At 46.3% G+C, this 25824-nt stretch overlaps 1 long non-coding RNA gene across 1 annotated transcript; it reads left to right on the forward strand.

The window, feature by feature from the left end:
• Nucleotides 1-8056: 8056 nt before the first annotated feature.
• On the forward strand, nucleotides 8057-22305 carry LOC119455568 (uncharacterized). The gene is made up of 3 exons (XR_005192989.2): nucleotides 8057-8238; nucleotides 15936-16000; nucleotides 22228-22305. It is a non-coding gene; the product is annotated as an uncharacterized LOC119455568 (long non-coding RNA).
• Nucleotides 22306-25824: the final 3519 nt, after the last annotated feature.

The raw sequence follows: 25824 nt of genomic DNA on the forward strand, positions 1-25824 counted from the left end.
TAACGAAGTCAGCGACTGCTAATTCGGGTTTCAAGTTTCTTAATAATAAAATGCACTTTAAGTGTCGGTTCAGTTTCCCTGCAAATGGCCTCTATTTGTTCTCACTGAAAGCGCTTTGTGTATAGCACATGCGTTAATCTTGCCTTTAGTCATTTCTGAGCGTATAGTGAGACATTGCCTAAATTGGGCTTCTGTACTCAAAAACTCTCCTATGGCACGCGCTGAAGAGAAAATCGCAACTAAACATCCCCCACTCGGAAAGCACTGAGATTAGTTACTAAAAATAATTGACAGCGTTAGTCAGGGGTGTCCCAACTATGCTGCACCAAGCTTAAAAAATCTGAAAATGCCACGTAGCTAGACAGAACCAAGTTAATGTTGTTTGCCGTCGCTTGGAGATACTCAGATCATTTTTTTACTCACATTATGTTTCCACGCAACATTGCCGGTAGGCAATGTTGGATTATTTTGCCTACCGGATTATGTTGTTGGATTATTGGATTGGATTTATGTTGTTGGAATGTTGGATTATTTTGCCTACTTGGATTATTTTTTGCCTACCGCAACATTGGCGGTAGGCAAAAAATAATCCAAGCATTTCCAAGTGGCGGCAAATAACATTACCTTGGTTCTATCCAGTTACGTGAAATATCCGCAGGAGGTGGGCCCCCTACTTGCACACAAATCGAACTGATAGGTTTATTCATATAGAAAATATTCTAAACACGGGAAAAGGAGGATCATGAAACTCAAAGGCTGTATATTAACAAAGCACACAATCCATCGTCTTATTCTAGTGCAGTTCTTGAGCTATAAGAGTTCAGCAATGTATGTCACATCTGTATCACCTATAGTCTCAGCCTATCTCTTATTTTGATATGTAACCTTCGGTGGAAAATATTACATAAACGTATACAGAAATAATGTTTCTTTCTAATGACTGTTTCACATAAGGAGTGTTTTTGTTTTCACGGCATAATTTTTTTTTAAATTCCCTATGGCAGATACTACAATTCTAACTACTAAGCTAAATTACTTGATGACGTGTCATTACTTCTACGAAAAAACAAAATGTTTATTAGGCCAATTCACATATTTAAACTTATTAACTTTTTTATTATTTACTTTACAACACATATTTAAATTTACGAGCTGTACCGGTGAGTTCGCAAGGCGTATCCACTTAGAATGAATTTGCAGAAATACACCAATTTCAAGATAATAATTGTATGCCAAAATGTAACACAAAATGCATTAGCGTTCCAGTCAATTATGTGCTTCAATGGATGGAACACCGTTTTCATTAAAAAACAAAGTGCAACAACAGTGCAATTTTACCACCAGTTGTCAGCGCATATCTGGGAACCGGTGCCGTCTTAGAATTGGAAAGTCGATATAACTTGGAAACTTACTAGCTACAATTCGTAAACTGAAACATGTGCCGAAAATTAATTATTAATGAGTTAATAAGCGTAGTTATGTTAATTATTCAATTAAGCATTTTGATTTCTAGTAGAAATAATGGCCGCCTTATCGAGTAATTTAGCAAAAGTGTTATAATGTTGTCTTCTGATACTGCAACTATTTAAAAATTTGGTGCAGCTAGAAAAACACCCTACGTACTGGGCATTTTGATGTTATTGAAGTTAGTTAAACGAGGCTGATAAAACCATAATGCATTCTTGTGCCCTGCTCTATCAGTAGGTATAGCCATTTATGCACTCACAGTCAGTTAATTATTAAACATTTAAATTCGGAGGTTTTAATCCCAAAACTCACGATCTGATTATGAGGCGAATTGTAGTGGGTTGTGTACTCTGAAGTGGATTGCGGAGACTTTTCTTCACTGCATCGTGAAATTTTTAATACAGGCAACATGATGTACTGTTTGGTAGCGCATGTGGTGATTCACTTTTGTGCACACTGATCCCGGACGTAACCATAAAGTGCGGTCGAAATCCAAGGCTACCATTTTTCCGTCGTTATTTCGCTACAAACTTATTTCTTCTGTGGTGCACAGAATGTATCACAATCATCGAATTGCTTTCGCCTGTGTACGGATGCAAATGATGACGGTTTCTCGTTCTCAGTAAATTTCTTAGCGAGAAATGTGTTCTCTGTGATGTGAAATCATATTAGACACAAAATGCTCTTTTGCTCCACCGGTAGTACTTTCGGAAGCAAAATCCAGAGCAAAAACAGAGCCCGTGGCACTGTTCATACAGATAAGTTGTTCCAAGTGAAGGAGGTGTGCCCGTGGAATTCAGAAACGGCTATGAGAATCCAAATAAAGTTGGAAGATTCCCTGAAGAGCCCTGCATATTCAGTTAAGGTCACTGACACACCAGCATTTGTAAGTGGAAGATCAATGGGCGTCGTTTGGTATCTGTAAAAGTGCGCTGGCACTCGGCATGACTCATTAAGCGATTAAACGGCAAAACACAAGAGCGGTCCTTCTCGCTGGCAAAAACTTCAATGCTAAACGATAGCGCACACTAACCGACACGGTGGACACTGAGCTATCGCCGAAAACATTTCAGCAGTAGTTGTTGGAAGAACACGAAAAGGCAACAATAAATCAATTTTAAGTAAACAAAAGTTGGGTGTCACAACTTTATTTTTGTTTATTTGGCGGCTGAGAGCTTATTATCAGCGTAAAAAAAAACAAGGAAAGCAAATATATTTTTCTCAAGAAACCCTCGAATCAACAGCACCGGTACGTCAAAGTGACGTCACGGTTTTCAAAGATTTTTCTCTAATCTATGAAAACTTGCTGCCCTAAGTCTGGTGATTTCATAACAGACCGCAATCCTTCTTTTTGGAGAAACAGCTGCGCGTGGTTTCTATCACAGTTCCTGATATCAACCACACCACTGCGAACTCGTAAGGTAACTCCTAAATGGCGTCTCCTTAGGGTATCAGTAACAATTTCTCAATTGTGGAAGCGTAGTTTACTAGTACACATTTACTTAATATTCCACTTTAGTGTCTGTTTAGAGGTTAGTTCATCGAGGTTTTGTGGCGTCTGTTACTGTTGTTACGATCACGTTTCCTTCGTAAAAGGAGTCAGCAGAAAACTCTGCTTACTCAGAATTTCCACTTCTTCCTCTTCTTCTTTTTTCTGTGGTTTTATGTGCCAAAAGCAGTTATGACTATGAGGTAAGCCGTAGTGGAGGGCTCCAGATTCATTTATGACCACCTGGGGTTCTTTAACGTGCACTACAACGCAAGCGCACGGGCGTTCTTGCGTCTCGCCACCATCAAAATTCGGCCGCCGCGGCCGGGATTTCATCCGAGTCCCTGATGCGTGAGCTCTCGTGCCGTGCGAGGCAAACAAAGATTTAAGGTGTACCTGCCGCAATTTGCCTTGCAAGGAGAGTTCTCTGATAGTTGCAGATTTCGGGTATGCAATCAGCCTACAATATTCTCTGCATAGGCTATAAGGTACGCAGTATCTAACACAACACATTATTCACGGATGGCTATTATGCGTAAAATAACCATAAACTAACATAATTTCTTAGGTTTTTAGTGGAACCTGCATTTTTTCTCGACTAAGTTAAAATATTAGTGATTCAGTCCTGCTGGAGACGCACTGCGATGGTTTAGCTAACGCTAAATTACCAACAATAATTTTACTGGCGAAATTTTCTCGATTGAAATAAGGGAGGGTGAGTTTAATAAGCCAAGAAGTTTTGCTTCGACTGAAGACTCTGTACAACCTGAGCTGGCGGAAGCGTGTCCGGCGCAGATAACAACCACCGCCTTCCTTAGAGGGGCTCTCGATGACATCCTTGAGGTTGGCCGCTGATTCCTAGGTTGTCCCTCCTCTCTCATTTGTTCTCATACCCACCTCTTCTCACTTAGGCCGTAAGGTCAGCTTTATAATAATAAATGCTACATTCATTCATTCATTCATTCATTCATTCATTCATTCATTCATATAATATGAGACTCCAGCAGAATCTGTCATGGGCGATGTATCATACGAAGCCGAACATAGTAGTAATAATATATACAAAAAAGTCGCAGTTTCACCTGAAAGGCGGAGCATCGATTGGCGATAACAAATTAGTAGAGAGTTATACAAAGCAAAGGATAGTAGTATAATGGGCCGTATGAAGTTGTAAACATTCGCTTACTAATTAAATAGACAAGCACGTTGTCACGCGCGCACAGGTAAACATGAACACACCTCGCTCGATGACCGCGGAAACTGGCTGTGAAACCGCCGGAGTGAGTAAGCGTGCCAGCAGCAGCGGGCAAATTGACCTTCGCGCTGTCTCTCGTCTCGCTTTAACGCGAACTAAACGTCGAAAGTACAGCGGATGCGAAGCTACCGGCACTCGGCGCATGCACTTTGTCCCCATCGCAGATCGCTTTGAAGATGAGGCCCGCGCGTACGCGCACTTTCAAGATATGGCGGCCACGCGGCCGCGCTGTGAGCAGCAGGCGACGCACCAGAACGCATCCCCCCTCTCTCTCCCTCTCGTCGCCCCCGTGCCTCGCGCACGAAAGAAGACCGCGTGCTTCCGGCCTGCCTTCTTCCCTCGCGTGCGCTATGTTAGAGAGGTTTAGCTTGTCCGATAATCGGGTAAACGCGGGTGGACAGGGCGTCGGGGCGTGTTAGCGGAACCGTAAACGTGAGCGGCCTGTATGGTGCTGCCACCTGGTGGCGCAGAGCTGAAACAGAGGAAAGATAGCTAATATTGCAGTAACCAAGTGTATTCTAATTCGCTGGTGGTGTAAATTTTCGGCAGAAACACGATTTACACCACCAGTGAAGTAAAATACACTTGGTTAATGCAATATTAGCTGTTTTGTCTGTTTGAGATCTGCGCCACCAGGTGGCAGCACCATACAGGCCGCTCACGTTTACGGTTCCGCCAACACGCCCCGACGCCCGGTCTGTGCGCGTTTACCCGATTACCGGACAAGCTAAACCTCTCTATTAAGCCGCGATTGCCGTACACACAGCGTACGGCGCGCGGTGACGATTTTATCGCCATTGGATTTTATACAGAACCTCTCACGGCGACGGCGATGGTAACGGTGACGACGACGGTGACGGCAATGGTATAACGGTGACGACGACGGCGACGCCGACGGCATAATTGCGGTTGGAGTGTCCATATAATTGCTATCGCAATAAAAAATATATTCGGCGCTTTTACGTGCCAAAACCACGATCTCATTATGAGGCACACCGCAGTTGGGGACTACAGATTAATGTTTAGTACCTGGCCGCGGCGGCCGCATTTCTATCCGATCGAAATGCGGCGCCGTGGCGGGGATTTGTTCCCCCGACCTCGTGCTTAGCAGCGTAACGCCAAATCATCTAAGCAACCACGACGGGTCAATGAAATACGAGGTGTGTTAAAAAAAATGTCGCAGTTTCGCCCGAAAGGCGAAGCATCAATTGCGATAGCAAATTGGTAGAGAGCTATTCGGAGTAGGGATAGTAGAGTAGTTTTGTCGGCCGCATAAACTTGGACACATTCGCTTTCTAACTGAATTGACAAGCGTGGTGTTATCGCGCACAAGCAAACATGAATAGATCACACTGAATGACCGCAGACAACGACTGTCAAAACGCTGGCGCGGCCGCTGCAGAGGGCGAAGAATCGTGTGGTCTATCGCTTCAACGGAAACTGAGCGGCGAAAGGACAGCGCATAAAGGTCAGAGCCGTGTGGATACACGGCCGGGCTCGACTGGCGCGCGCGCTCGCTCGCTTCTTAAGAAGCGAGTGCGCGCGCCAGTCGAGCCCGGACGCGTATTTCTATTTGCGCCCCCGTACAGCGCTCGACCGCTAGCGCCCCCATACCCCCACGGCCTTTTGGGCGACAATCGCGTTTGCTTTCCGCCGTGCGTTGGCTCTCCGTGATAGCGCGCGTCCCCCGCGCGCTTTTACTCGTACGGCGCGCGACGACGATGTTATCGCCCTTGGAATCTATACGGAACCTGACGGCGACGGCGACGGCGACTACGACGGCGACGCCGACGGCAGAAATCCCATTGAAGTGTCCATATAATTGCTATCGCAATAAAAGTATCAAACCTTTGGTCACAAGAAATACATTTATTGATTAGGAGGGGTGCGAACCCCTAAGCCCCTTAAAGTAGTGTCCTTGGTAATGCACACACGTCTCCCAGCGCCTGTGTTGGAAATACTTCTGGAACGCGTCTTTGGAAATGGCGAACAGCCGGGCCGTCGCATCCCGCATGATGGCTTCTCTTGACTCAAGTCGGTTTCCTTTCAGCGGCATTTTCAGCTTGGGAAATTGCCAAAAGTCACACGGAGCTATGTCGGGGGGAGTTAAGAGCCTGAAGAACCACAGGAATGTTATTTTTGGCGAATAAAGTCTGAATCAGATGCGCAGAAAAGGCGGGTGCGTTGTCATGATAGAGCTGCCGAGCTTTTGCTGCCCACAAATTCAGCCGTTTCCGCCGCACAGCATCACGAAGGCGACGAAGAACCTCCTGGTCGTATTCTTTGGCCTTGTGGAGCGTACTCATGATGCACCACCCCACGGGAGTCGAAGAAAACGGTGAATATGACCATGACATTGCTGCGGACCTGCCGTGCTTTTTTTTTTTTTAGCCTCACGGATGTATGATTTTTCCACTGGAAGAACGGCATCTTGGTTCTTGGGTCATACCCATCAACCTACAACTCATCGACTGTTATCACGGTGTTCAGAAAGTTGCGGTTTCTCCTTGCATTGTCCAGAAGATCCTGTGCGATTTCCCGACAGAGTTTCTTCTGATCCATTGTTAGCCTTTGCGGCATGAATTTTGTGCACACACTCGTCATGCCCAAATCCTCGGTCAATATTGAATGTACTGAACCAATGCTTACCCCTATCTCGTTCGCAAGTTCTCGGACTGTGATGCGACGGTCCACCATGACCAAAGTCCGCACTTGCTCAATGACATTCTCAACTCGGCTTGTTGAGGGTCTGCCCGAACGTGGTTCGCTGTCCACTGATGTGCGAGCATCTTTGAAGCGCTTGTACCATTCCTTTATCTGTTAAATGCCCATGGCATCGTCACCGAAAACCAGCTGAATCTTGCGAATGATTTCTACGTGTGTATCGCCAAGCTTTTCGCAAAATTTGATGCAATATCACTGCTCATGTTGTTCCGTCATTTTACAATTTAATGGGTTCCAACAAGCGCTCACTAGACGTACGCACTCACAGGCCGACTGCCAGCAACTGACGCATTCTGCGGGCGGATAAAATTTACACATGCGCATGAATGTCACCTCCATATCTTCACTGAAGGAAGCCTCCCGCACTTGATTGATTTATGCCGGAAAGAAGATGGTTCGATACTTTTTGAACACACCTCGTTTTACCATATATGAGTGCGTGGCTGGGTAGCGCTAGATATATGTGCAAGCAACTTTTAAATAAAAGATCAAATATGGAACTCGAAGACAAAGAGGCAGCATGAGAACTCGTGTTGTGTCTATAAGTTTCATACTGACGTACCAACGCTGTTCTTTTGTAGAAATGTCACAAAAAACGATCATCTTAGCGTGTAATCTAAATTTAGTCCGATAGAGAGAATAACAGGCCATGTGGAGAATCTTATGACCTTTATACATTTTGACAAATGATATTGTCGAGGGCTCAGCGCTGTAAAGAACAGTGAACTCTGGCGAAATGCTAATTTGAACGGTATATGTAATAGGCTTCTTCTCCTCCTCCTTTTTTTTATGTGTGTGCTTGTCCGGGATAGAGGCACCTGGATAGTAAATCTTCGCAAATACTGGTCTGTATTTTCCACTGAAATAAGCTGAAACAATGATTTTTTTTTTAATTTGATACGACCCAAGACTTTGCTTGCTCATGCGAGCGCAGCTGGTAAATGATAACCGCTTAAAGTTTACTTTCAAATAGGTTGACATTTTTGGCATAGGGAACTCTGGAGCTATCCTGATGTAGCATAGAAATGATTGCCTCATGTAGTTTATGTCGTAAATCATACAGAGAAAATGTCACAACATTTTTTTTTCTGAGTCCTGACCAATCGGGTTCAAGCACGTGCACTACGAACACTAGCTCTCAGATCAGTCGCAGAGGTACTTATTCAGCTGCTAAGAAGTAGTGCATGCAAGACGCAAGCTTCAGTACTTATTATTGGACATTTTGGCGACAAGTTTTTCATTTCAGCTTTGGAAATGTTGGCAAACATTGTTTTTTCTGTCACCTTTGCAGCACTTATTACAGGTAAGAACTCCTTACATTTTCTTGTCGGCGCAGCAGATCATAGTAATGTAATACACTGAATTTGTGTGAGATACACTAAGCTCTCACTTGTGTTAGGAGACAGACAGACAGACAGACAGACAGACAGACAGACAGACAGACAGACAGACAGACAGACAGACAGACAGACAGACAGACAGACAGACAGACAGACAGACAGACAGACAGACAGACAGACAGACCAGACAGACAGACAGACAGACAGACAGACAGACAGACGACAGACAGACAGACAGACAGACAGACAGACAGACAGACAGACAGACAGACAGACAGACAGACAGACAGACAGACAGACAGACAGACAGACAGACAGACAGACAGACAGACAGACAGACAGACAGACAGACAGACAGACAGACAGACAGACAGACAGACAGACAGACAGACAGACGACAGACAGACAGACAGACAGACAGACAGACAGACAGACAGACAGACAGACAGACAGACAGACCAGACAGACAGACGACAGACAGACAGACAGACAGACAGACAGACAGACAGACAGACAGACAGACAGACAGACAGACAGACAGACAGACAGACAGACAGACGGACGGACGGACGGACGGACGGACGGACGGACGGACGGACGGACGGACGGACGGACGGACGGACGGACGGACGGACGGACGGACGGACGGACGGACAGACAGACAGACAGACAGACAGACAGACAGAAAGACAGACAGACAGACAGACAGACAGACAGACAGACAGACAGACAGACAGACAGACAGACAGATAGATAGATAGATAGATAGATAGATAGATAGATAGATAGATAGATAGATAGATAGATACTCTTTCGCGGGACAATAGAGTGCATAAATGCATTTGGTTAGCGCATGACGTCATCGACATGACAAATGGCTTCTTATTGGTGTCGGATGTTTGTATCACGTTGAGAATAGTTGTGAATACATACTGCTCTAGTAAAATCTTTGCTGGAAGTGCGTGATATACCACGCATAGAATTTCTAAGTGGGTACCATGTGGTTGCCATGCTGGGCGATGAGCCTAGCGCCGACAATTCCGTGGACACTGACCGCTGTCATTTTAAAAATTTTCGTAAACCACAAGTGTTTTGTGGCTTAATCGCCTGGAAGCTGATGATATGATCAATGTGTACGAGCATATTGATCAAGAATAACAAAGATTCAGTGGCGTCTAGACGTCAACCAAATTGTACGGTTCATATGTACAAGAGCTGCTAGGACTCAAGCGACATTACTGAAACCGGCAAGATTTTCTACATCTTTTGTTTTCTTACGATTTTTACATCGCTGATCAACTGTGTGTTGGTCGTTGCTACCGTCACCGCATATTTTGCCTATTAACTCTGCTCCCAAATGACTCTACTAGTGCCTGAGCTACTCTGCTGATGCCACAAGGTTAAATCTCCAGTCACAATATGGCCACGAAGACGATAATCTGAAGACGATCTGGTTAACCGCGAGGATTTCTGCAACGACGCGATATGGGTATGCACTGTGGCAATTGCAAAGGCAGGGTATAGTACGCGGTGGTGCAAAAGGCAGGGTACAGTACGCGGCACCCCCATCCACACGAGGGAGTCAACGGTGAAAGGTGAGCATCTGGGCTGACCTGGCGTCAAATCCAACCCAATATAGGACCAGGTAGCAGCTGTAGAGGTCAAAGTTGCTATATCACAGCAGGACGTATTTGCGGACTAATTTGCAGAATCCGCACTAGTAGTAGCATTCCCGCCGAAGTTGCGTCTTTGTCTTGGAGGCTGATGTGGGCACACAATGTGGCTGTAATGAAAGGAAAATTATACATCCTTTTTTGGAGGCCACAGTATAACTAACATTCCTGTACGGCTGTCACCGGGATAGGCGGGGGGGTGAGGTGAACAGCAAATAGAAAAGGCCTTGCAACATTACAAATGACCAGTCCGATCACAACACGTTTATTAATTACAAACTTCTATTCACCTATGAAGTCGCACGACAAAAAACGTACAGCAACAGTATGCCAACGCTCATCAAACAAAGCGACGTCGAAATTCATGGTTTCCTAGAGTGTCCATCTTCCATGCCATTACAATATTATGAAGAGAATGTGTTTCATGGGGAGTAACCCCCACGTTTCCGCAGGGATATGTGTGCTTCTAGCCTCCATCGTGGGCCAATCCTAGAAATAGTGGTCTAAAAATGCAGGCTGATCTCGAAGAAATTGTAGGAAGAAAATTTAAGCAGTCCGTCGCTCTTTCTGGTTCCCTCAAGCGAGTGGTGACGAGGTAGAGTGCCGTGCGCAGTGACTCTGTTTCATTCTCACCCTTAAACTCGCTCAGGACGACATTGTCATTCATAGTCGTCAGCAAGAGGTTGAGTCGCTTTCCAGCTAAGAAAAGGTAATTTCGAACATGCTTTCCACAGCGAAACTGATTTAGGGAGAGAAAGAAGGTTTAATGAGACGGAAAGCGCAGAAGGTTAGCCGCAGAAGTGTGTTCTCGACTTACTACGTTACATTGTGTTAAAATGGAAGAGGACACCTTGGACAAGTAGAAGAGAATAAGAAACGGTGACGCAAAACTACTGTGTGACATGCAGCTTCTCTCCAATCAGTTCAACTTGATCAGTGACCCGTTGATTGCAATGGGTGGAAGAGAGAACCAGTGATGATATCAATAAGCGTGCGTGTACAGGGAGACAACGAGAAAGACGGAGCGAGACTTGTAGGAATACTGCGATTGAGAAGGCTTATTAAAGCCATGCGGAAGAAAGAAGATTCGTCCACGTTACATTTTGGTGGCAAGTAGTAAGTGGCCAGCACGCGGAGGTGGCTGCATCTATAGATTTCTCATCGAACTGGATGAGAGACCTTGAAGATGTTTTGGCAGCGTATGATCGCAAGTCTGTGGACACTATCGTGCGGCAGGTGATACTGCGCATTGATAACGGCCTTGTACCTTCCTCTGCTGCCATGCATTATGAGGTTGGGACGCCTATTGATCATGAGATTGTATGCGAGCAACACAGTCACGGAGAGTGCAATGGGTAGAAGACCGTGTCCGCGTTGAAGATGGGCGTGTGTGAAGCTGAGTCTCAGGGTTCCGTTGATGCCTGTGAACTAGGCGATGCCAAACGTATCTACGACGCAGATGTTGAAGGAAGCCGAAATAAAGTACAAGACAAGAAATGGAAGAAGGAGAGCTGATGAACTCGCCGATTACATCCGCTGTGGCCGTCGACTTTTCGTCTCCAGCACCAACACCCGGGGCGAGAACGTAACCCGCAGCCGTAGAGGTAAACAGACCCAACGCGTAAGCCAGAATAGGGCGAACCCAGCCTTTAACTCAAGGCGCAGCACGTCTCCAGGTGCCCCTGTGGACGCATCCACGAACGAAGGCAACCACGATCCCGTCCCCATCATGCGGACTACATCTAATGCAAAAATAGCGGAACAGGACACGAACCTGGAAACGTAAAACCATCAAAATACTTGTGTCTACGTAAGCCTTTCAAGTGGCCGCCCAAGCCGCATCAGCTGGTGGCAGGTCACAAGCCCGCGTTCAAGAACCTGCCGACAGGTGGGAGTTTCAAGCATTAGCTCCAGTCAAGCAAGCCGGCTTCCCCCATGTTCTACTGGGTAGGGACCATCCAGTTGTTAATTGACGAAACCATGGCCGAGAAAGCAGTGCAAAATGAGACAATGTTTCCGCATAAACTTGAAAGAGGCAATCCAGGTGAGCCAATTGCACGACAACCAAGCTCTGTGAAAGATGTTTGGCCAAGTAAGTGAGTTAGTGAGTACGAACTTTATTGAGGTCCTGAGGAGAAAGAATTAAAGCGGGGCCGGAGGCCCCGTCAATCAATCCGGTGGCTCCACCCAGGTCGGGGCCGGTAGACGTCCTTCGGCGACGGCCCCGGCCCTCTGGACAGCCTTGAGCTAAGCGATGAGCTCTGTACTTCTGAGCGCTGAGTCCCAGGAGGACTGGTCAGGAAAGTCCGTGCCCGTGTTGGCAGGGCACAGCCAGAGCATGTGTTCGAAGTTGTTGTATTCGTGGCCGCAGTGTGGGCATGCAGTAGGAAGGTCAGGATTGATCCTGCTTAGTCTGGTTGGTGTGATGTATGTCCTAGTTTACAACTGTCTGTAAGTGACGGCCTGTGCTTTTTTGAGGTTTTGGTGAGGAGGAGGAAAAATTCTTCGTGCGAACCTATGATTTCAAGTGATTTTGTGGTATGATACAAGCGCGTAAGTACATTCAAGATCCTCCTTATGCTGCTTACGATGGCCAAAGAGATGACCAAAGAGTGCAACATTGCAGACACAGAGTTATGGAGGAGGAGGAGGAGTAGATTTTAATGAAGAGAAGGGAGGAGAGGTCAGCCTCGAGATCGTGCCTCTAGCCTGCTACTCCTCACTGGGGTAAGGAGAAGTGGCAGGGAGGGAGGGGTAGGTGGCAGGTGAATATGATATCGTACAATGAGCTACTATTTACACACGTTGTCCAATACGTGGTTGTGCACTTTTCACACACTACACGCAGGAGTAGTGTTGTCCACACAAAACGTCATCGCGCAAACACATTTCGCACTTTCTTCACTTCTCAAGTCCTGACTTCACAGGTCCTAGAGACGACCGTCTATGCCCGTCTCACACATAAAGTTTAAAATTGATCTTATGGTGCGCTGGGCATGATGAACTCTTCTCCACGCGCCTAAACGCCTTCCGAAAAGGGGCGGGAGTCCAAACAGTCCACACTACGCTTTAGTGTCCTTCGCTCGGCCGCATATTGAGGGCACACGCAAAGTATGTGGTCTATTGTCTCGCAGTGTGACGGACGCTACAATCAAGGTCCCGTTCTCGTCCAATCTTGTGAAGGCATGTGCGAGTGTACGCCATACAAAGTTGTAATCGATGAATTAGTGTTCCCTTGCCTCTCCGCATCCGAAGTGGAAGCCGGAATCGCAAACCGGTGTCAAGTCTATAGAGGCGCTTTTGCCGATGTTCGGGGTTGTCCCATTGTCGCGCCATAGACGTTTTGATGGAGTTATGTAGCAAGACATTGTTCTTGCGCATCAGGGCGATGCGCAATAACGAATAGACCGAGCTACATTACATACTCTCGGGTGCATGATCAAGCCCCGCGTCGCCAAAAATCTGGTGTTAGCTACGACGCCGTAGCCGGCATTGGCGTCCTGTGAGCGAAAATTGCCCCATGCATTCTGCACGGCATTAAAGTTATTCTTCTATCACGAAAGTTGCTCATACGTTGTCCTACTTTCATTACGAAGTCATTCGTCAGAATTTTGAGAGTGACAGCCGACAAACAAATGTCATGAAACAAAACACCAACCGGGCATGCCTTTTATGTTATAGCTTCTCAGACTGAAATATTAAATATGCGAAACAATAACAGAAGCTCGGCCCACGCAAGAGGCCGCGTTTCTAAAAAAAAAAAAAGCTCGCCTTCGTGCATAGTGTTCGCCGCCAGCATTTCCCTGTAAACATTACGGTTACGTAGGCTGCAGTTGCCAGGAAGCGTGAGAAGCAGTCAGGCATATTTGACTGCTATCGCTCTATATTCTTAAAGGCGAAGCTTAGTCATCCTAAATTTCTTTTTGACTCCATTTAGCGACATGCATTAAACAAAATTTAGCAATTCTCCACAACAAATGTGTCACTGTTACTTATTTCCTTGTATGAAACAACTGCGCAGCATTAATTACTAGCCAGAGAATTGATCCGCTGAGGCAGTACACTTGTCGTAGCCTTTACGATTGCTGTTGTGATAGTATCCTCTTTCATAGAAGCATACCATACAGATTTGCATGGCACACATTGCATGAGCAACGATGCCGATATAGGAAGGCTTCCTAAGTTCTACATGAGCAAATGGTACCGGAGAACACGGGGGATCGAGCAGTGAAAGTACGACGCACGAGCATATAGCTCCTTTAGTAAGCGCACAAACCAATCGCGCGTTGCAAGCATGAAAAACTGAGCTCTCAAGATTGCTCGTTTACCAACCAGATGCACATGCGAATCGTGCAATCGAAAATGTCACTGATATTCCAAACGTGCACCAAGAAAAGTTCACAGAGATATGCTTTGGCAGTGAAAGGCCTGCCACTAAAATAAAAAAAGAAAGAAAAAATGCAGTTTTGGCGATCATTTACAGGGTACAGGAAGCCAGGAGAGGTCGAAATGGTTGAGGTGTTCTAACCAAGCGAAAATACAGAAACGGCCCGGTACGAAACTCTGAGGTTTGAAACAATGCCGATGCGCCAGGCTGAACGCCGGTTCTTCTTCATTGCAGAACAATTTGTTTTGAGCAAAGGAAAGAAAGTGTAATGCGTTCTATACAAACGTCATTTGGCGAACGCGCAACGTAAGCAGCTATCTGTGCGGCGGCAAGGGTAAGTGCAGATCAGCAACTGACTAAGCATATCCCTGAAAAAATGGGGGCAGTTTCACATTAGTGGTGCGAAGACTGGGCAAACAGCGAAGCTGACGACCCCACCTAGCTTTATCTCGCTTCGGCAAAGTTTTTCTGAGGTTATTCTTTGAGACTCGGCCACGTTTCGCGCAATATCACCCCGGAATCATCGACAGCTGAAGGAGCAACGTACACTCGGTCATTATAGTATCTGGACGCTTCTGGACGCTCAAATGCTTTTGCTCGGTTTCGCGGGCTTGTAAGGGCCCGTGTATATAGTCCGACGTGATCGGCACGCGGGCGAGCGTCGCTTTCGGCCAGTCCCGCTACGCCGGTTGCGCTGCGCCAGCCGAAATGCCACCTCCTCTATACTTTGACGCGCGCGCTTACGCTACGTCAAACTATATCTGCGCCTTAACTCCGAATCTTCTGCGAATCGGCGACGTTTCGCGGCCGCTTCGGCTGCGCGATACTCGGCATCGGAACGAAGTCGTCTCACTCGCTCTCGAGTAGCAGCGCGGCGGCTTTCGCGCAGCTCTTCCTCCAGCTCTTCCTCTTCTTCGGCAGTGACGCTCTTTTTCGGCCACCCCTTCTTCGCGGCGATGTGCTCGGTGCGGAGACGGTGGGACTTTTGTGTCGCCGCGGCGGCGCCGCGGAGCTATACATCCCGTGGGTCGGCACAGTGACGTCACGGCTTAGCTCCGCTTCTGCGCAGCCGCGGCAACAACTCCGCACGTCGCGGTGACGTCATGGCTCGGCAAAGCTAAGGTGAAGCGATGCGGCGCGCGCGATGACGTCACGGCTCATGCAGCTGTGGCGAGGCTCGGCGTGGTCGGCACAGCTGGGGCGATGCTTTGCTAGGTGACGCATAGTGACGTCACCACCAGGCGGAGCTTTTGCGGCGTACACTCGACGGACCATCCTCGAGCTTAAACAGCTTCTCTAGTTCATAGGGGTATATGTGCCATTGCGCTTGGACCCTTGCAGCACTACCTCCAGGATCCGCCCACATTTCGGGCCTACACGTACCACCAGACTACCTCCAGCTTAAACAGCTTCGCTGCTAAAGCATTTCTGTGCCGCAGCGTTGTCTTTAATATAACTCAGCAGCGGGAAATAAACCTGGGCTATAATACGGCACGAATGGGCAGATAAGGTATCATTTCTTTTATGTGTGTGTGTTTTTAGTCATTTTTCTGAAGAAAGGGAAACAAACGTATCCTATTGGCATTCTTCACTTTTCCAGGTCCAGTCTCTATTACAGCTCAGGTCACGGACTCAAATCCGGACTGCAACGTGCAAGCAGGAAGTGTAAGTATAAATCAGGTGCCTTCTATTTCGGGAAGCACATCAAATTTTTTATTGTACTTTTAACGCACAGATGCACCATAGTCGTCTTGTTTTCGAGTAAATATTTATGGTATGGTATGGTAAAGCTTTATTATTGTCCCTCGGAACGCGCGTCAGGCAGCCAACTAGATTAGGAAAACCTGTCACGGGACGCAGTGGCGTTGGAGTGAAAGCAAACAAAAGTGACCTCCCATGAAGAGGGAGAGCATTTGATTGGGCATTTCAAACAAAGCTGCGGGTCACTGCCCCTTCGTAGTGTCGACTGTTACGTAAATCTGACGTCAGGAGATGGAATACAATCAGATTGAAACAGTGTTACGGTATATGGCCCCAACCGAATGGGGTTGATGCATTAAAAACCTAGCATAAATATATTTATGCTAGGTTTTTAATGCATCAACCCCATTAATGCATCAACCCCATAAATATATTTATGCTAGGTTTTTAATGCATCAACCCCATTCGGTTGGGGCCATATACCGTAACACTGTTTCAATCTGATTGTATTCCATCTCCTGACGTCAGATTTACGTAACAGTCGACACTACGAAGGGGCGGTGACCCGCAGCTTTGTTTGAAATGCCCAATCAAATGCTCTCCCTCTTCATGGGAGGTCACTTTTGTTTGCTTTCACTCCAACGCCACTGCGTCCCGTGACAGGTTTTCCTAATCTAGTTGGCTGCCAAGAGGTGAGGAGCGCGCAGAAACGGGAAAGGTTTCGGTGGGGCTGAGATAGCGTAGTGCATGTAGATAGCCCGGCGATGAGAGATGTACCGCAGTCTGCGATTGACCCGTTTCCCTTTAGTTAGCTTGGGGGTGGCTGGTCTAAAATTGCGGTGTCCTGTGACGGAAGGTTGATAATACCGATGAAACAGATCCTCAGCGAAGAAGAATTGGCATAACGATGCCCTATATGTCAAAGCACCTCCATACTATACTGCTGTCAGTTAAGTAGCGCCAACCCACTCTCCGCCTCTTCTTTTCCCCTCGTCTCCAACCGACGGAAGCGGAAGTGCCGCCATGATGTTTCTGCCGCCCTTTCCGCAGCCATCGCTTCATCCTGCGTGTTCTCGGCGAGCGTGGAAACAACATGGAAGGCCAGAACGGAAGAAAGTAACGCAGAAACATCCTACCGGAAGCGGAGGAACCGCAAATAGGCGGCAGCGCCTCCTTAAAGGTTGGCGCTACTTAAAAAAAAAAAAAGCGTAAGCTGATGGAGGGGCTTTAGTATATATGTGCCAGAAGGCTCGACAACGTTATATTGCTACGCAAACCTCTTTATTATGCGCAAATCAATTCTCCCGGGCTGCTGCAAGTAACCAGTGCCAGAGAGATCGGCGGCCTGCCATATTCCATTCCATAGGACAGTCTCCGGCTATACTGAAATATATTCAGTCTTGTACGGCATATTAATGCAACTTTTTTAGTGCGTACGCGTCACGTGGTGAGCTTTCAAGGCTTTGTTCCGTCGCGTGATAGAAAGGTAAAGTGGGAGAAGCCGAAAACCTTTTTTCGTTTTGCTCGCCGTAGTAATTTTTATTAGTGCGTACACGCGATATCGAATGCGGAGTTTTCGCAGTTTGTGTGACGTTGCTTTACAGACAGGCAAGGTGGGTGTGGCGTGAATTGTTTTATCAATTATGGAGGGCAAATGACAAAAATCGAACACAAAAAGATTGGAATAGCTTTAGTTTTAGCGCCGTGGATTGAAGTTAGTTTGACATGCAAGCCACAGAAACTTAAATCTAAAATCTAGGGAGAAAATTCGGAACATAGAGCAAACGGCGTTTCTAGCGGTGAGGAGCTGTTAACAGGCGCTCTTTGTTCATCCTATAAATCCCATCGAACTCGCCGAAGTTTGCTCAGAAAAGAAGTATTTTTGAATCGAGCTAGGAATGCATGAATTGAAATGTAGAACTAGCTCTAGAGGATGACTTGGTACTTTTAGCCAAGGTTTTAATATATTTAGGTGCGCTATAGGAGTTTGCGACCAAAAGCATATTGTTCTGGACTTAGTGCAGCGTCTGTGTCTCTATTGTTCGTAGCGGTGTGCAGTATTTTAGTCTCATAATTAGACAAGCATACCTGAGTAATTTCGTAAACATTAGAGTTAGGAAAAATCATCCACTGATAAGTTGTAGAGCGTTGCAGCAAACGTCTGATTCAGCACTACTTACTTGCTATTTATTGCGCAATCATTTTACACATCATACAGAAAGCCAGTGAAATATTTAAAAAAACTGCACGTGACTACGCGCTTGGGCGCCACGGCCGCGGTGCTCTCGAATGTGCCTTGCATGAGCCAACAACGCCTTTAACCTACCGTGCTGCCGCTCAGAAAGTGACAGCTCAGTGACCCTGGCGTTGGGCTTTGTTTAACTTAATGGCGACAAGAAAACAACCTCAAATCTTTGCTACCTTATCACTCTCTCAGTGGCAGCGCACAAGCTGAAAAGCCGTGTTCGTTCATACGCGGCACGATTGTGAGCACTGTGACCATAGCGCACACCGTGCCCTGAGATTTTTTTTCGGGATAGCCGGAGCTTGCTCCGTTTCGAAAGGAATAGAGGATGTCTACCCACCAATCCCTCTGGCACTGGCTACTCGGAGCTGACCGGGACAATGGATTTATTTGTGGATAAATTAAAATGTGTGTGGCAATATAACGTTTTCAAGCCCTTTCGGCACGTATACATATATACGACATCGCTCTGCTAATCGTTGTTCGCTGAGGATACGTTTCAACCGCATTTTTAACCATCCGTTGCACGGCGCCGCAATTTTTGACCAGGCACCGCAAGCTAAGCAAGGGAAAGCGGGCCAATCGCAGACGCTGGCACCATCCTTCTCATCAAATTAACTACTTCATTTATAATACTGCTGCTAGCCCCATGTAGGGGCCGTGGTATTGTGGGGTTGACATCCGTACACATTAAAATAGTAAAACAGAAAATGAATCAAGAAAGTAAAAGTTGAAAAGAATACTACACATGATTAGTAAACGCAATTATGAAAGTAGAAGACATTAAAAACAAGAAATGGCACGAAACAGACTTCACATACTGTGTTCAATGAACGCCTGAAATGATCCACCGTCGTTCACTTCAACCCACTTACTATCAAGGTCGTTCCACTGTGAGCGAAGAAAAAGGAGTATTAAAAACATTGTCTTTTGTTTGAAACGGTAGCAAGGTAAAATGATTTCTACATTTGGTAGCGTTACCAAGAGCATGTGTGACGTATTCATACTTTCACTGCGCTATCTCGACCCCACTGAAACATTCTCCACTTCTGCGCGTTCCTCGCCTCTTGCCAGCCAATTATATAGATAAGAAAGACCTGTCAAGGTAGACCATGCTATTCGCTTTGAAACTAGACAAAAGTTACCCCTATAAATGATCAGAGCGTTTGACTGAGCTGTTCAAACAACGCTGCGAGTCAGCGGTAAAGTATGTATAAGTTTGATGACTGCAAATTGGAATAAAAAAAAATTAGGGGTTGATCCCTCTTATATAGGAATCGGTATAGAACACGAAAGTGAAACGTGTCTTCACAGAAGTAGTGTAATGTTTATTGCACATTGATATATAATGTCTATTGGTGTTTTGTGGCTAAAGCACCCTTAGGCGTTGATGCACCCACGCTGACGCCTGGTGGCACGTCTCCTCCATCACGACTACCAACGTCGATGACCATGAGCAACCGTCGTGCATATGGAAGCTGCACTACGCTGCACACGCTAGCACAACGCGAAAGACGAAGCACGTAACTGACACACTAATACAACGCGCAAGACAAAGCACGTAACTGAATCGTCACCGAGTCAAATCAGCGCGTACAGCGCGTCGTAATTGCAGCCTCCGCGATCAACTTCAGAAACATTTTCAGAGCTAATTGCGGAGGCCACGCTCCGCTGTGCTGAGTACGGTGAACGCCACCTGGCGTTGGTAGTGCTTCTTGATGCCAGCGTCCCTTCGAATGCTGGCATCGAGGCGTCGTAGTGCTGAGACCACCGAAGCGTTCACTGTCGGTGCGCGTTAGTGTCATAATGCAGTACTTCTCTTTTCTGCTCGTAGGCGGCGGCACCGCCCCGAGCAAGAGCGCGGGTACACGGAGGAGTGTTAGATATATAAGGCGCGTCTGTGTAGCTCTCTGCAAATGCGTTTGTGGCGCAATGGGTTAAACGCTCGGCGATCTATCGTCGCGGACCGAGAGGTCGTGGGTTCGATTTCCAGATTTTGCATGTTTGTGGAACTTTTTCTTCTGGTTTCTTTCTTTGTATTATGTTCGTGTACATTGTAAGCTGACGTATTTCCGTGACGGAAATACGTCAGTGAAGTCTTGGTGGACCCCGGCATAAAACACTTTCGTGTTAAAATTGTCGCCGTTTCACCCGAAAGGCGAAGCATCAATTGCGATAACAAATCAGTATTAATACGGAGTAAGGATAGTAGTTTTATCAGCTGTATAAACTTGGATATCCAGCAGCACCAGCAACGCGCAGAACTGTTGTTGACGCCGTCACTGTTTTGCCCGCGTTCGCACCAAACGCGCGCGACGTTGTTGACGGTTTCCAGGGCCTCTGGGGGCGGCTCGGAGGTTTTCGACGAGATCAGAACGGGACACTCGTCGAGCAGCGTCGGAAGTCTTTACCACCTTCTCACCTCGCAACGTTTTTATATAAATACGCATTTGGTGCCGCAGCTAAACGTCGCCTCCGCTACCTGCCTCCCTCCCGTCCCCCTACGGCATTTCGCGCAACGGAAGAAGTCGCGTTTGCTCTATATATAATACCTGAATAAAAAGTTGTCGCAGTTTCACCTGAAAGGCGAAGCATCAATTGCGATAGCAAATTTGTAGAGAGCTAAACGGAGTAATGATAGTAGCTTTATCAGCTGTATAAACTTGGACATGCAGCAGCACCGGCAACACGCAGAACGGTTGTCGACGCCGTCGGCGTTTTGCCCACGTTCGCACAAAATGCCTGCGGCGTTGGTGACTGTTGCCGGAGCCTCTGATATAAAAAAGTTGTCGCAGTTTCACCTGAAAGGTGAAGCATCAATTGCGATAGCAAATTTGTAGAGAGATATACGGAGTAATGATATTAGCTTTATCAGCTGTATAAACTTGGACATGCAGCAGCACCGGCAACGCGCCGAACTGTTGTCGACGCCGTCGGCATTTTGCCCGCGTTCGCTCAAAATGCGTGCGGCGTTGGTGACTGTTGCCGGAGCCTCTGATATAAATAGGCACTTGGTGCCGCAGCTAAACGTCGCCTCCCTTCCCTCCCCCTTCCCCCCCTCCCCCACGGCCTCTCGCGCATCGGAAGAAGGCGCGTTTGCTCTACATATATGGTGATTGTAAAGGAGGAAAGAGACGCCTACTTCTGCAGCCCTTAAGGAAGCACGGCGCCGAACGCGCGTTTGTTCTCCGCCGTGCGTTCACCTCCCCGTGAAAGAGCGCGTCCCTCGCGCCCTTTCACTCGCACATACAGCGTTCGGCGGCGCGCGGCCACGATTTCATCTCCATTGACGTCATACGGAACCTCACGGCGACGGCGACGGCGACGGCGACGGCGACGGCGACGCCGACGGCGACGGCGACGCCGACGGCAGAAATCTGCTTTTGAGTGTCCATATAATTGCTATCGCAATAATAGGTACTTGGTGCCGCAGCTAAACGTCCCCTCCCTCCCTCCTCCCCCCCCCCCCCCCACTGCCTTTCGTGCGTCAGAAGAAGGTGCGTCTGCTCTACATATATGGTGATTGTAAAGGAGGAAAGAGACGCCTACTTCTGCAGCCCTTAAGGGAGCACGGCACAGAACGCACGTTTGTTCTCCGCCGTGCGTTCACTCCCCGTGAAAGCGCGCGTCCCTCGCGCCCTTTCACTCGCACATACAGCGTTCGGCGGCGCGCGGCGACGATTTCATCTCCATTGACATCATACGGAACCTCACGGCGACGGCGACGGCGACGCCGACGGCAGAAATCTGCTTTGGAGTGTCCATATAATTGCTATCGCAATAATAATTGCAGGGACAAGGAAGTCTGCCCTAGTAGCAGTGATGACGTATTTGTTTCAAAGTTAAATGCTGTGTCATTCATGCGGAGCAGGCGATAAGTAGCGCTTTCGCTTTCGATAACTCTTTCTATACGTGACTTTTACCACCTATGTTTTTTTTTTGTCAGAAACATGTTTACGGCAGCTGCCAGTATTCCTGCCAGGGCGATGAAGCCGTTTTCTTAAACCAAAAGGAGCCATGTTATGTAAGTAGATTCATAATTCGTAGTATATACGCGTATAATAAAAGCGTGCCTTATTTCATGTAGCGTGAAAATTTGCAACGTCTAAACTGGGCTTTCATGATCTCCGCCACGCTGTAGAAGAGGCAACTGAAGGAAAATGTGTTCGAAATTTCTCTGGCGATGGTAATCACACCGCTTCCCCAGCGGCTCGGGCTTTTCACAAATGAGCGAACCACTAAACCATCGCCGAATTTATTTTCTTAGTCCACTCTGGTCCATGTTACAGAAAAATGGTTATCTGAAGCACATAAAAAATACAGACTCAGCTGCTCGTAGTAACAGCCTGCACACTGCAGATCCACTGCTAAGTTTCCCTTCACATGACCTAATAACTGTAGTCATGCAACCGAACGGATGTTTACATAAGCAGTGGACAAGAATGATCTACACTCGAATGTCACTGTGCCCTGCGCAGTAACAGTTGTCATTCTGAGTCCCTTCCTAAGGGAATTTCTTCCTAAGTTCACGACGGTTCGGGCTATCGGTGACTTCTCCGACCCGTCACATGCATGAGTCAGGAACAACTCCAAATATGTATACGTCTTTACAGTAAAACACATGTACAAAAATTATTGTGACGGCGGCGGATATTTTCTTGCAGGAACTTCGGTTTGAACAGGGCATATGTTCTGTGTAATCCGGGAGCTCGGAGTAGAGCATCAAGGGAACATAGAGTGTGGTGTCGTAAATTCTGAGATCAGTGGAATTGGTCAATAGTCTCCTTCACTCGCTGGTTGATGGCGTAGAATATTTCCTCATTTCAGAATACTTTTCATTTTAATTTTAAGCTCACGAACGACTTTATCATATTTTATTATATTTTAAGAGATAGGAAATGTTAGTACGCAACTATTTTTACTGGAAATGCAGTGCGGTACAGCAGTATCACAACCACGCATTTCTCTGTTGGAACCAACCTAATGTGAAGTGAGAAACCAAAAAGAGTATTGAGCATTGCTTGGGTAACCGTTCGTGGTTTGTCACGCTGTAGCACTAGATTTCGTATATGTGAAGGGGTATGTTAGATCGAGATGCTTAGAGCAGTCACAGACTCGGGACTACTAAGTCTATGGGATTGAAAATCTACGGGGGATCGAGCAAGAGGTCGGCGTTTAAAGGTGTTTGGAAAGGTAAAATCTTAAAAAAAAAAGTATCAAGAAAGTGTAATTTGTACAAATAATAAGAAAACAGACTAATTATAGAGACTCATATATGTGATGAGAAGGGATAGTTTGTAAAAGGAAAGTACATTTTGAGGAATAAATTGATTTCAACTACAATGAGCAATTTCGATAATGATCCTATTTCACGTGTGGTGCGTCTCACTGGCCTGGAACTCAGTGTAAAAAACGATGTACAGCGCGAAAGGACAAGGACTGATAGAGACGACAAACTCATGCAATCTTGGACCAAATATGACTATAGATAACAGAAGACGACGAGGCCTGCTGTTTTTTGCCTAATTTGCCCTTGTGTATTTTAACATGTAATGTAAATAAATACAGAAAGAAATACATTTTTAGGACACTTTTAACGTTAACCATTAAAGGCAATTTGTAGAGATCCGCAAGGTTATAAAAATTTGTGTTCTTTGCAGCCGGCTCAAAATATTAAATACAGTTTGTTATCTATCTACTTTTGCTAAATGGGAGAAGCTGAGGAGTTGTGCTGGTGCTCAGTTGGCCCGTGCTTACTTATAAAGCTTACTTTCAATCACCAAAGAAGTGATTTTATATTTTCAGAGCTAATCTTTATTGTTAGCTGTTAAAATCATTCTGTCAACTCGAAAAGTCACCGTATCAATATTTTCTTACTTTTTTCCATATCCTGCAATTTATCTCGGGGAACAAAGGCTCACTCAGTAGTCTACAATGCCTTTGCATGAAACATCGTTGCAAGAAGTTTCAAGTAAAAATTTATTTCCACCCAGAGACACCCAAATTTGCTTAACGTGATTCAGTATATCAGACAACCGATGATTTTTGAATGTAGCACAGTACATCGACAATGAAAAGAAACAACCAGGAAATTAATACATTCAATATCAGCTACTTTCACATGACGAAAAACAAATATCTGCCGAAGAACTTATTTTTCATGATGGCTTACAAAGTATATGCAGGAAAATAATCACTGGTAGAACTTCCGAACCGTCGCGAACAACCAAAAGACTCTCTTGGGAATTATTATAATTCACATACGCGGCATATACGAACCCCGTAGCCGCGCTCTTGAGTAATTCTTCCTTTGATCTTTGTTTGAAATTGCCTCACCATTGAATGTGTTAGGTGCTAGGGCGTCGGTTTAGATTTCTTGCAACAAAGAAGAAAAATAAGATTGTGGAGTAATAGTAGGGTAAAACTTGTGCGTTTCTCTCGTTGAACAAACGCAAATTTATAAATTTTTTTCTGACTTCATTTTAACTTCCGAAGCAAGAGCTTAAGTTCGCAAGGAGCGTTACGTAACTGGAATAAGCTGAATAGCTCATAACTGCTGAGCGAAGTAAACTGAGCACAGTGATCAATTTGAAAAGAGAGGCAACAGTCGTAATACAAGAACCCTGTTCCAGTAGGCGTGTTGCATCTTAAGAATAGACGGAAGTTTACATGCGCTCTTTGACTTATCTACCATGAGCAGCTTCAATACTCAATCACGAAAAGGTTTTCTTACTCGTCTAGCATCTACACCACTGTGTTCATTGCCATCCAAGAACCCCTGATGTTATGCTGGTTAAGGAACGTGATAAAGCTAATCACACACTTTCGTAGAAGTTCCAAAAACTTACACTTAACTGAACTTCTTGAACTAGGGAACAGAGCAAAAGACGAGGATGCAGAAGAGGCACACAACAACCCCACGGCTGACACATTGGCTGAAGCCAATTGCTGTCTCACGCATTGAACCGGAGCCACCGACCACTTTGTCAGAACCCACAGGCAAAAATTGGGAGGACGCTTAAGCTTCGCTTTTAAGAGTGGAACGCGATAGCATTCAAATATCCCTGACTGCTTCTCAATCTTCCCGACAACTGCAGCTTAAGCAACCGTAATGGTTACCGGGAAACACTGGCGGCGAGCGCTATGCACGAAGGCGAGCTTTCTGGTAGAAACGCGGCCTCTTGCGTGGGGTGATCTCGAAGATATTGCACAGCCACGCCAAAAAATTGCATAATTTTCAGGTTTCCGTCTTTGTTTCGTACTTTTAATATTTCAGTCGCAGAATATTTAACATAGAAGGCATGCGCTGTGGGTGTTTTGTTTCATGACATTTGTTTGTGGATTGTCATTCTCAAAATTCCGAGGAATAGCTTTGCCAAGAACGCAAGACAAGGTATGAACAACATTGATGATAGAATGAAGTGGCATACCTAAATATATTTGGAGGGCCTGCGTAGTTAGGGATTATTTTCTCGGCCGCGGCTGCCACACCGACGCTGACACCGACGCCGGATTTTCTGCGTCACGGGGCCCTTTAAGCTCG

The sequence above is a fragment of the Dermacentor silvarum genome, chromosome 1, assembly GCF_013339745.2.
Source record: "Dermacentor silvarum isolate Dsil-2018 chromosome 1, BIME_Dsil_1.4, whole genome shotgun sequence".
NCBI lineage: Eukaryota > Metazoa > Arthropoda > Arachnida > Ixodida > Ixodidae > Dermacentor > Dermacentor silvarum.